The sequence below is a fragment of the Eucyclogobius newberryi genome, unplaced genomic scaffold, assembly GCF_026437365.1.
Source record: "Eucyclogobius newberryi isolate DKJ021-1_F unplaced genomic scaffold, fEucNew1.0.hap1 SCAF_5, whole genome shotgun sequence".
In the NCBI taxonomy this organism is placed as follows: Eukaryota; Metazoa; Chordata; class Actinopteri; order Gobiiformes; family Gobiidae; genus Eucyclogobius; species Eucyclogobius newberryi.
Window position 1 is genome coordinate 34,402,408 of NW_027316167.1, and position 12,290 is coordinate 34,414,697.

Below are 12,290 nucleotides of genomic sequence, written 5' to 3' on the forward strand. Positions count from 1 at the left end.
TAAATCAAAATCATAAACGTGACAAAGTGTTTTAAAATGATCTTGAGCTTTATCAGAACTAGTACAAGACGATAATGTTTAATAAGGAAAGATTATTATGTGTTGAAAATCTCTTTCAGTCTTTCATTTGAAACCACGACTTAGAAAAGATCCAGTAAAGTATCGAAATTGGCATCGAGATTTGAGTTTTCCTTTGTTTCAGTTTTTCTAGTTTTCTGCACTTTCTAAAGACAGAGACGATGATCAATGTCAGCGCCTAAACTTGCTCTACAACTCAAGTACTATTTACTCACAAGTACTATTTACTCTTAGTTTCCAACACTTAATGTTTCAGATCGAGTCCATTATATTCCACCTGTATCATGAGTTAAATAAGCTTAATAATACATGTATTATTTTTTAAATGCATTTATTTATTTATTTATGTTTTATTGAATTGAGCATCAGTTGGAGTTTTAAAAGAAGCAGTGGATTAATGACAATCAAAACGGCAAAAAACAAATGCTTCAAGTCCACGACGCTCAAAAGGAAGAAGTGTCCTAAACCCTTGTCTGAGACGCAGTGAACTAGTCATTTTTCAGTTCCTTTGTCATCATAACTATTCATAATTAATCATATGTCAAACACACATTTGTGAATGCTCCACACACTTTCAGCCATCAACAGTGAAATGTCCTTTAAAATGCACTTTGGTACCATGTGTTAGGACTGTTCTGATATTTGAGCCGTTTTAGGCAGATTTACTTTAGAGTTTACATTATTTATGTTTAACCATAGGACTGGAGTCAAGATGGCTGCTGGGGTCACAGACATGAGGCTGCAATAATGACAAATATGTAGAAATAATATTGATTTCCACTGCTTATGTCCTCGTACTTAAATTGTTGTTTAAGTCCAGACGCTGCAGATGAAGAGAAGAAAATTTGACATTTATGTGAGAAAATAGTTTTATCTGTAAATGTAAGAAAATATGTATTAAACATTATTCATCTTAGGACATTTTATGTGTAAAAACAGACACATGTCACATATTTGCCACGTTGAAATCAGAAAAATAAGAGATTTACATTTCTTGGTTCATTTTGTTTAAATGTTTTACAGGACTTTTTTTTTTTAGCTCAATCTAACGAAATTGACATAAAAATTCAAATTTTGCCTCATTTTTTACACTTAAAACTTTGATAAATCAAGCTCGGAATACGACATCCGTTCAGAAGAGCAAAAACCATTGAACGGTCGAAAAAAGATTGTGATTAATGAAGAATAAATCCCTCTGTAATTAACATAAGCAGCGTGCATCGAAGGTTAACGAGGGCTTAACACGATTTAATAAATTAAAAAGGCGTCTGGAAATGAAAAGTGGAATGAACGTTTTAACAAATGAAAAGAGACGAGTGGATTAACGTGTTGCTTCCTTATCGGAGTAGAAAAGTGCATAAAAAGGTTCAAACGCTTCCATTAACTCGTCAAGAATGAATGTTTTTAAAGTGTTTAAATGATCCAAAGTCGACTTTTGGACCGTTTTAGATTTTTTGCGACATGTTTCCTGTGAGTGTCGCTTCCATCGTCGACTTGAGAAACTGAAACGAGCACAAAAGATAAGAAAGTACAACATTCTAGATCGAGTCAAACCGACAGAAAAGTGTCTGTGAATCAAGTATCGCACCAAAACTGACAATATCACTTTTATAGTTGAAGAGATCAGACGAGTGGATGTGTCGTTTATAGTAAGGAATCTAAACCAGGACTAAAGCAAGTCTGAAGCAGGACTAAACCAGGAAAAACAAGGACTAAACCAGGACAAAAACAAGGACTAAATCAAGGACTAATCCAGGATGGAAAAAGGATTAAACCAGGACAAAATTAGGACAAACACAAGGACTAAAACAAGGACAAAACCAAGGACTAAACCTGGAAAAAAACAAGGAGTAAACCAAGGACTAAACCAGGACAAACACAAGGACTAAAACAAGGACAAACACAAGGACTAAAACAAGGACAAAACCAAGGACTAAACCTGGAAAAAAACAAGGAGTAAACCAAGGACTAAACCAGGACAAACACAAGGACAAACACAAGGACTAAAACAAGGACTAAAACAAGGACAAAACCAAGGACTAAACCTGGAAAAAAACAAGGAGTAAACCAAGGACTAAACCAGGACAAACACAAGGACAAACACAAGGACTAAAACAAGGACTAAAACAAGGACAAAACCAAGGACTAAACCTGGAAAAAAACAAGGAGTAAACCAAGGACTAAACCAGGACAAACACAAGGACTAAAACAAGGACAAACACAAGGACTAAAACAAGGACAAAACCAAGGACTAAACCTGGAAAAAAACAAGGAGTAAACCAAGGACTAAACCAGGACAAACACAAGGACAAACACAAGGACTAAAACAAGGACTAAAACAAGGACAAAACCAAGGACTAAACCTGGAAAAAAACAAGGAGTAAACCAAGGACTAAACCAGGACAAACACAAGGACTAAAACAAGGACAAACACAAGGACTAAAACAAGGACAAAACCAAGGACTAAACCTGGAAAAAAACAAGGAGTAAACCAAGGACTAAACCAGGACAAACACAAGGACTAAAACAAGGACTAAAGCTGGACAAAACCAAGGACTAAACCAGGACAAAAACAAGGACTAAACCTGGACAAAAACAAGGACAAAAACAAGGACTAAACCAAAGACTAAACCATGGAGTAAACCATGGAGTAAACCATGGACTAAACCATGGAGTAAACCATGGACTAAACCATGGACTAAACCATGGACTAAACCATGGACTAAACCATGGAGTAAACCATGGAGTAAACCATGGAGTAAACCATGGAGTAAACCATGGACTAAACCATGGAGTAAACCATGGAGTAAACCATGGACTAAACCATGGAGTAAACCATGGACTAAACCATGGAGTAAACCATGGACTAAACCATGGACTAAACCATGGACTAAACCATGGACTAAACCATGGAGTAAACCATGGAGTAAACCATGGAGTAAACCATGGACTAAACCATGGAGTAAACCATGGAGTAAACCATGGAGTAAACCATGGAGTAAACCATGGACTAAACCATGGACTAAACCATGGACTAAACCAAGGACTAAACCAAGGACTAAACCAAGATGAAAATATGACTAAACCAGGACAGCAGGCAGCTTTTTTTTTTTTTTTTTTTTAAATAACACTAAAAGGGTCTCCAAATCAACAGTTAATAAAGAACGATACATTTACCTTAAAGGTCCCATAACATGCAAAATCGACTTTTCAGAGCTTTTAACCTCCTTACATTGCTATTTGTGCTTCATATATGTACCCAGAGTGTTTTTTTGATTGATTCCCGCAGTTTTTAGCTATATTACAGACTATCTCCTTTCCTCGGATCTCCAAACTGACGGGCGGTGGGAGCAAGACCGCGTCATAAGGGCAAGCACGCGTCATCATCCCCCCTCACCCTCCCCCCTCCCTTCTTATTAATATCAATTATACACTTAGGATAGACAACGAAACGTGAAAAAAAGCATGTTATGGCACCTTTAAAACACAAATGCTCATCATCAAACCCTGGATTTTCATTTCAGAATTTCAGCTCGAGGGACAAGTACAAATGTTCAGGTTTAAACCTCTGAGCACAGTTTCACCGAGAGGTCAGAGGTCGGGTTACATTATGGGTGAAAAGCAGAATTTTGAAGAATAAAATTCAACAAATGAAGAATTAAGAGTGTGTGAACAGCAACACAGAATTTCAGAAGGAAAATATTATGAACTCTGCAGCGAGACATCATTGTTCTGCTTAGAATAAGCCACAAATTAATGTTTTTTTCATTGCAAAAAAAAAAAAGCTTTTCCTGACAAACACAACCATAACTCTGAATCATGAAAGAGAATTCCGTGTCATGTCAGCCTCAGACTGGAATCTCCCTGTGAACCAAAACTACACCGTGAACTGAAAAGCTCTAGTTTCACTTCTGTCAGACGCCATTTACAAGAAATGGGTTTGGAATTAAAAGAAATAAACACACATTATTTGCAGAGAATAATGTGAAAACCATCATAATAAACTAACAGCAACAACAATGGAACGGTGCCAGTCCCACGATGAAGCACAGGTATGGGTCCGGTCACTGCGGCTTTGACCTCTGACCTCTCACTCACTAAACACAGCGATGTCACTCTTTCACTGCCCTTTTGTCGCCAACTTCCTGTCATCATTTCTTGACGTAAAAAATAACACTTTTGACACTTGGTTCTTAGTTATATAAAAACAATTAAACTCCAGAACTCGAGAGCGGACTGAACCAACCTAACCCACACAGGAGGCGGAGCCTGTAATCTTTATTATTGTGGCGTCGATACTGGAGTACATTCCTCAGTATCAAAATGGAGAGTGAAAAGATTGTATTGTGACAAAGTGATGTTTTTGAGCTGATGATTCTAAACTTAAGTCAAAGGTCCGGCCCGTTATCACCGTATTGTGGGCGGGGCGTTTGCGGTGACACGCCCTGGACCTGCATCAGTCATCGTCGTCATTGTTCGCCCTTGAGCCCCACTGACACATTCAGAGTGCGTCAATGCAGATTTTATATCAAAAACAATTCGACCCGGACGCCTGAGAAGAGACGTCTGAGCAGAAATGAGACTAAAACATGTGAAATGAGTGTTTTTCTACTTTTACGCTGTGAAAACGTTCTAAATCAGCGAGGCTTTGACTTTGTCCTGGTCAAATTCAGTTAAAATCTCATTCACGGTCATTTTGCCGTCCAAACAACCAATTGATTCATCCAAATAAATAAATGAGAGCTGATGGTCTGATGATCGAAATAGTTGCAGTCGTTAGTTGCAGCTCGACAAATAATTTGAATTTAAAAAGATGTGTTTTCGTCAAAGTCGACGAGTTTATTTATTTATGGACATAAACATTGTATCTGGTTTGTCCAATGCTAAGTGTTATAGCATAATTTTCAAATTTTCAACACCTGTAGGGCCAATTTAGAGTTGCCAATTTTGCCTAACACATGCATGTCTTTGAGTGGGAAGAAGCCGGAGAACCCGGAGAGAACACAGCATCACGGGGAGAACATGCAGACTCCACCCAGAGATCATGTGTTGTTGGTCTGGTCCGGGAATCGAACCCATGATCTGAGGCAAGACCGCTAACCGCCTTTGCCACCGTGCACCGAGTCCCACAGTTATAAACAGAGACAAAGAGAAAGTGTGAGCGATAACCTCCAGTCTCTCCAAATCTGTAAACAAAGTAGGACTAAAATGGACTCAGATCTGAATTTCAACAGCCACATCAATTCAATAATATCAGCAGCTTTTTTCCATCCGAAAAACATTATTCAAAATCAGAAATAGTGCCGGAACCAGACTTGGAGAGACTTACTCATGCGGTTGTCTTCAGTAGATCAGACTACTGTAACGGCCTGTTCACTGGTCTCTCCAAACGAGCTGTAAAACAGCTGCAGTTCATCCAGAACGCTGCTGCTCGGGTCCTGACTAGAACCAGGAAGTATGATCACATTAGTCCTGTTCTCAGGTCTCTGCACTGGCTCCTGTGGCTCAGAGAAGAGACTTTAAAGCAGCTCTGCTTGTGTACAAGTCTCTCCATGGCCTAGCACCAAAGTACATCTTGGACATGTTAGTGCCATATGAACCATCTCGGACTCTGAGGACCTCAGGAACCGGCCTCGTGCTGGTGCCCAGAGTCAGGACTAAACATGGACCGGCCTCCTGCTGGTGCCAGAGTCAGGACTAAACATGGACCGGCCTCCTGCTAGTGCCAGAGTCAGGACTAAACATGGACCGGCCTCCTGCTAGTGCCAGAGTCAGGACTAAACATGGACCGGCCTCCTGCTGGTGCCCAGAGTCAGGACTAAACATGGACCGGCCTCCTGCTGGTGCCCAGAGTCAGGACTAAACATGGACCGGCCTCCTGCTGGTGCCAGAGTCAGGACTAAACATGGACCGGCCTCCTGCTGGTGCCATGGTCAGGACTAAACATGGACCGGCCTCCTGCTGGTGCCAGAGTCAGGACTAAACATGGACCGGCCTCCTGCTGGTGCCATGGTCAGGACTAAACATGGACCGGCCTCCTGCTGGTGCCATGGTCAGGACTAAACATGGACCGGCCTCCTGCTGGTGCCAGTCAGGACTAAACATGGACCGGCCTCCTGCTGGTGCCATGGTCAGGACTAAACATGGACCGGCCTCCTGCTGGTGCCATGGTCAGGACTAAACATGGACCGGCCTCCTGCTGGTGCCAGAGTCAGGACTAAACATGGACCGGCCTCCTGCTGGTGCCAGAGTCAGGACTAAACATGGACCGGCCTCCTGCTGGTGCCAGAGTCAGGACTAAACATGGACCGGCCTCCTGCTGGTGCGAGTCAGGACTAAACATGGACCGGCCTCCTGCTGGTGCCAGAGTCAGGACTAAACATGGACCGGCCTCCTGCTGGTGCCCAGAGCGTTCCAGTTCTATGGGGCAAAGGTCTGGAACAGCCGTCCTGAGGTTGTGAGACTGCTTTGTTTAGCCGCGCCTATGATTGAAATATGTTTACCTGGTTCCTAATATTTCAAATGTGTTTTTATGTTATTGTTATTAATTTATTGTGACATGCTGTATCGTGTTTTTATAACCGAATTGTGCTCTATAGATAAATGTTATTGATTATTTCTGCTGCACAATCTTTTACATTTAAATACATTAAAACACGAAATAAAAGTCAAAATGAAAGAAAATCACAGTGTACCATTTTTTGACATTTGGATTTAATAATATCACTGTTTTTATTCAATTATTCTTTCTTGGTTGTTTAGAACACGAAAAGCCTGTCAATTAAATCTTTAAACACAATATTTAGGTCACGATAGAAGAGGCTAAAACAGATGTAAAAAGTTTGTATTTTCCTTTTAAAAAGGCCATGACAAGACTTTAATGCGAAATATTCCAAATAATTTAGACATAAAGGTGATAATGTGTAACTCTCCATGTCTGTCTGAAATGGAGCAAAGGATCATGGTCTATGTAGTTTTTTGTTTTTTTGGACAGTTTCTGTAATAAAACAACGCATTTAAACAAAGACGCTCATAATTCGATGTTTTTGAGACTTTGTTTTGGACGATTATTGTCACTCAATGATCGATTAACCGGTTTCAGCTCCGCGTCACACACCACCCCGCGTGAAGCTTCAGTTTGAGCCCACGCTTTTGAGAAGAAGCTCCAAAACAAAAAGAGTTCGAGGCGAGAAGTGTGTTTCCTGCTGCACAAGTTTCTCTCCGACTTTGTCTTCAAAAACTACGTGGAAAAAAAAGACACTAAAATGAACCAAAACCCCACGAGACAAACGGCACGAGCAGATGCCAAAGTCCAGAAGCCGTTTTCAGTCTAAACGTGTCGGTTCTTATCTCAGAACTCGTCATTTTTCACTCAAACTCGTTTTTTGGAACCAATTTCTCGCTTTTTTAGGTTGTATTTTTGTTGTTTTCTGCATCTCCGCAGACGCCACATCATCATCAGGAGCAGGAGCGCACCACAAATCCACGCAGTCCCGGGACAGAGCAGAGTAAACCCTGCCGCGCGCGTACTCACCGTTCCGTTCAGGCGCGGCACGAAGTTTCAAACCGGCGGTGCGTTCTTCCTCGATGCGCGCGTCGGTCAGGTCCAAGGCTCGGGTCTGGACTCGGGGGTCTCGAGTGTCTCGGGTCTGGACTCGGGGGTCTCGAGTGTCTCGGGTCTGGACTCGGGGGTCTCGAGTGTCTCGGGTCTGGACTCGGGGGTCTCGAGTGTCTCGGGTCTGGACTCGGGGGTCTCGAGTGTCTCGGGTCTGGACTCGGGGGTCTCGAGTGTCTCGGGTCTGGTCTGGAGCCTCTGCACTGCGCCGTGTGTCCCCGGAGCTGAGCGCGTGCGTAAAGGCGAGCTGCCGGAGAGAGACTGAAGAGAGGCCGCGTGCTCCTGTGCGTGTGAGCGTGTGAGTGTGTGTTTGCGCATGCGCGTGTGTGTGTGTGAGTGTGTGTTTGCGCATGCGTGTGTTTGTGTGTTTGTCTGCGCGCGTGCTCCTTTGTGTGTGTGTGTGTGTGAGAGGGCCCCCGTGTGGTCAGGCCCGGGATTACAGGTTTAACCCTTTAGAAGCCCACGGACTTTTTTTTTTTTAGTGTTTGTTTCAAAAGACAAACAGTGGAAGAAGAAGTGCTCAGTTTTGTTACTTTAGTCCAGAGGTGGGAAGTATTCTGTTACATTCACTCTTCTCACTGAGTAAATAGACAGGTGACAAAAGCATTCCCGCTCCTTCAGTTTTGATTTAGTTTGTCATTTTGTGTCTGTTTATTGGAAAATACCAGATTTTTTATGTTTTGTCTTTCACGCTACATAAAATTCACATTATAAATCAGATTTTACATCCATAAAGTTAAAGTCACTCTTACTTAAGTCATAGTTTTCCCAAATACGTTTTTGATGTTGTTGTTGTTGTTGCTCTTGTGTAATTTCTTGCAGCATTACTTTGTACTTCTACTTCAGATTATTCTGAAGTAACTTTACTACCACCTCTGCTAATGTTGGTTTACAAATTGAACTTTGGCCAAATTTAGCCAGATTACTTTGTGCCTCTTGGATGAGAGTCGAAACGTCTATTTTTTCAAACTGAGTCCAGATGACTACAACTGAAGCTTTTTCTACTATGGAACACGCCTGGACGAATGAGGGATTACACCAACATATTTCCAAGAATTTTGGGCCTAAAACCTTGGATTTAGTTCGGGAACTCGAATCTGTAGCCAGGAAACTAGCAGACAACAGGAATCACCTGAGGTTCAATCTTAGATGCAGACAGAACAACATGATCCCGAAGAGCCTGCAGATCAAATCACCGGTCAGAGGACACAGAGCAGAGAAGATTTGGAGAAGGAGCCATATGCATATGCTCAGTGAAAGGATCCAGGAAAACAACGTCAGAATTGATAAATTGAAAGACAGAACAGGAACTTTACAGGAGAAATTAACCAGCATACTCCCTGAAGAAGCTTTCAAAAGAGTGCTGGATTTTACACAGACAGCACAAGAAGCACAGCACAGGAAGAGCAAAGAACGCCAAATCAAGAAGTTCAACATTCTTTTGAACAAAAAGAATGCAGGTGAGGTCGAGCTAGACATTAGGACTGAGACAGACAAATTAGCGACCAGCAAAAACAATTGGATTAAGAACCTATCAGATCGTGTTCTGACACAGGCAGAAAAGGAGGTGCTCTCTAAAGGTCTCAACTTTTCTGTCACCTCTAAACACATCCCTACAGAGGACTACATCACAGCCACTGAAACGGCAATTAGGAACAACAAAATGACTGAATCGGAGGCTGCAGACCTGAGGTTACGTGTCACAGCGACTCTGAAGAGTGCCAAACCACCGCCTTCAAATATCACAGCTGAAGAGAGGAAAGCACTTTCAGCACTGGAAAAAGATCATAGCATCAACATCCTCCCAGCAGACAAGGGACGTTGCACTGTGATTCTCAACGCAGCTGATTACGAAGCCAAAGTCCACACCCTCCTCGAGGACACGACCACATACGAGCGCTTGAAAAGAGATCCGACCAGTGGCTACAAGAAGAAAGTGATAGACTGTTTACAAAGGCTGGAAAAAGAGGAAGTGATAGACCGGCCTCTGTATTACAGACTGTATCCTGGTGAAGCCATGCCCTGCATTTATGGCCTTCCAAAAATACACAAAAAGGATGTTCCACTCAGACCCATAGTGTGCAGCACAGATTCCATCACTTACAATGTGGCCAAGCATTTAACAACTATATTGGCTCCGCTGGTGGGGAATTCGGAACATCATGTGGAAAACACGCACAACTTTGTGGATAAAGTGAAACATCTCCAACTGGACCCAGATGACCTCATGGTTTCATATGATGTGGTGTCCCTGTTCACCTGCATCCCGACCTCTGATGCAGTAGCAGCAGTGAGGATCAGACTGCAGGAAGACACCACCCTACAGGAAAGGACCAAACTGACACCTGAACACATATGTAAACTGTTGGACATCTGTCTGAACTCCACTTACTTTCAATTCCGGGGACAATTTTACAGACAGATTCATGGCTGTGCCATGGGCTCGCCCGTCTCTCCCATAGTGGCCAACCTGTACATGGAGCACTTTGAGAAGAAGGCACTGTCCTCATTCTCAGGCATAGCCTCAAAACTGTGGCTCCGCTATGTCGATGATACTTTTGTAACAATCAAGAAACAAGAGCTGGAAACCTTCTCTGATCACATCAATGCTGTGGACCCACATATCAGGTTTACAAGAGAAGACGCTAAGGAGAATCGCTTGGCCTTTCTTGATTGTTCCACGATCAGAGGAGAGGACGGGAAACTCCAAATAGAAGTATATAGGAAACCTACACACACGGACCAGTATCTGCTCTTTGGTTCCAACCACCCACTACAGCACAAGCTGGGTGTGATCAGAACCTTACAACACAGAGCTCAAGGTGTGCCCACCAGCTCAGAGGGCAAGAAGAAAGAGGAAAAACATGTCCGAAATGCCCTCTCAGCCTGTGGTTACCCCGCTTGGGCCCTCAACAGAGTGAAGAGAACCAAGAAGCAGGACAAAAGGGAAACTGAACAGAGAAGGAAGGGTGTTTCTATCCCTTATGTGTCTGGCCTGTCGGAAAAACTGCAGAGAATTTTTAGACAACACGAAGTCCCTGTTTATTTTAAACCAGGAAACACTTTAAGACAAAAACTGGTTCACCCTAAGGACAAGTTGCCGACTCAAAAACAGAGCAATGTAGTTTATTCGATCCAATGCAGTGAAGAAAGCTGTAAAGAACGGTACATAGGTGAGACGAAACAGCCTCTACACAAGAGGCTCTATCAGCACAGAAGAAATACAAGTTCAGGACCTCAGAGCGCCCTGCATCTCCATCTTGAAGCCTCTAATCACTCGTTTGAAGACGGTGAGGTGAAGGTTTTAAGCAGGGAGAAAAGATGGTTTGAAAGAGGAGTCAAGGAAGCTATTTTTGTTAAAAAAGAAAGACCTTCTTTAAACAGAAATGGAGGGCTAAGATTTAATCTTCCTGTTATTTATAATGGTATACTGAACCCATGGAAAGGTAGAAGACCAGGACCAGGACATTCAGATGCTAATCAGGTACTCAGGGTGGTTGAGCCAGGGTCTCACAAAGACAAAGAGGATTCTAATAGCCCATTAAGATTCTGAATAGGCTCGGTAGATACAAGGGGGGAGTTTCTGTTGAAACAAACAACTCTTTCTACTTCAGGAAGGCTCCTCCCAATGGGCGGGTCTTACCACAGAACAGTATTAATATCGGAGTTCTCGATCTAAATTCTTTTATTGACAATGACTCTTGGATGAGAGTCGAAACGTCTATTTTTCAAACTGAGTCCAGATGACTACAACTGAAGCTTTTTCTACTTTGTGCCTTGTTCCAAATTTGTTCTAATGTTCTTACATATGTAGCATAAGTGCAGATTATTAATGAACATACTTCTGGAAAACATTTGAATCAAACCATCATATTTAAACCGCCCTAAACTCTGCTCATGTAGAAGTACAGACACAGGGGCAAAGAAATACTCAAGAACATGTATGAAAAAAGTACTTATGGAGTATAACAAGTAAAAGTGTTTCAGACAGAGAGAACAGTAAAACGTTGTTGATTTTTTTAATTTCCTAGTTTTTATTTGTATATTTTAGTTTGGGAGATTATGATTGTGCTGGAAATAAACCCTCCCATTTCTCTCAAACTGAAACTAAAAGTTCAGATGCTCTCAAATGCAGTGAAGTAAAAGTACTACAAGATCTGTGTGAGAAATAATGGAAGTGAACCTTTTAATGTCGCAGAATCTCATTGAAACTAATTAAAGCAACAAATATTATACTTTGTGATTTTACATTTCACACACAAGTTGAAGAGACAGACGCGGAAAAAGAACTTAATTTATTTTTATTACATGTTAAAGACACAAATACATTGGCAAAACATTTACTCAAGTGAAAGTATTTAAAATCGTACTGTGACAGTGAAAAGTAAACATCTTAAAGAGTGAAATCTGGTTATTTTGATGAAGAATCGTCCTGATATTTTAAATCAATGATGATGATTAGATTAATCGATAATCGTGATTATTTAGGTCACAATAGAATCGTAAAGACATAAAAATTATAATAGAGACATTTTTAGAAGACATTTTTTTTTAATATACTGTATATATTTATTAAAAAAATGACAATTTTCGAACT

General features: G+C 41.6%; 1 protein-coding gene across 1 annotated transcript in view; it reads right to left on the reverse strand.

Moving 5' to 3' along the window:
- Positions 1-7,682, reverse strand: part of LOC140381240 (CD82 antigen-like) — a 33,122-nt gene extending 25,440 nt beyond the window's left edge. Inside the window, exon 1 of the mRNA XM_072465276.1 lies at positions 7,613-7,682. The gene's annotated coding sequence lies outside the window, so the exon portion shown is untranslated. The remainder of the gene's footprint in view (positions 1-7,612) is intronic.
- Between the last annotated feature and the right edge of the window lie 4,608 nt (positions 7,683-12,290).